The sequence below is a fragment of the Aptenodytes forsteri genome, unplaced genomic scaffold, assembly GCF_000699145.1.
Source record: "Aptenodytes forsteri isolate BGI_AS27 unplaced genomic scaffold, ASM69914v1 Scaffold400, whole genome shotgun sequence".
Lineage (NCBI taxonomy): Eukaryota > Metazoa > Chordata > Aves > Sphenisciformes > Spheniscidae > Aptenodytes > Aptenodytes forsteri.
In genome coordinates this window covers 16998-17855 of record NW_008794775.1, presented here as the reverse complement: position 1 = coordinate 17855, position 858 = coordinate 16998, and positions in this window count along the sequence as shown.

Here is an 858-nt window from a genome sequence, read left to right as displayed (position 1 = left end):
GCAGGGGCGCACACCGCGCGGCGCGGCTGCGAGGGGCTCGTGGGAGCTTCTGACGGGGCGGCGGCCGGGCTCTGCCCGCCCCTCACCTCCGAGCCGGGCCGGGCCCCTCACCTCAGCGCCGGACACCTCACCCCAGCGCTGGGCCGGGCAGCGTACCTCCGGGCCGGGCAATTTACCTCAGGGCCGGGCCCCACCGTGAAGCAGCAGCTTCGGAAATCAGGTCTAGAAAGTGTGGGAGAGGATGCCAAGCAGTGTTTTCATGCAGTATTTCTCAGGAGACATCCCCGTCCTGCTCTGAGGTGTTAAGGTTTTATGGACGAGGCTTGGGGAGGGACGAACTCGCACTAGCTCTCCAGTGAAGCCCAGAGCAGTCAGATGAGAACGTGACAGGTCCAAGGCAAAGAGCTTGCGAAACAGCCCCCTAAATACGATTTTCTAGGCTGGAAGATCTACATGGCAAGAGAAATGACATGATCACACTCTCCTTTCACTGGCAGTACTGTGTTTCAAACCTAAGAGCTGTAGATAATTGGCAGAAATTAAAAGCCCCTGAAGTATTTGTGAATGGGAGTTTCTGGTGTGGTTTTTTTAAGTCGTGGCTTACCATTTTCTGCCTTCCTAAAAGACCAGTAAGAATAAACATAACAATACCACATTGTTTTAGATTTATAAACGTACTACAAAGCCTAAAATTACATTATCCTAGCAGGAGTTCAGAGTTTTTGCTGAATTCTGCTTTTACAGATACAGAAAATTGCTGCTGCGAAAAAAATCTTTACAGTATGAATACTAAATAAGTTCTCAGAAATGAGTATCGGACAACATCTGCATAATGATAACTCGCTACTCTGATGACAT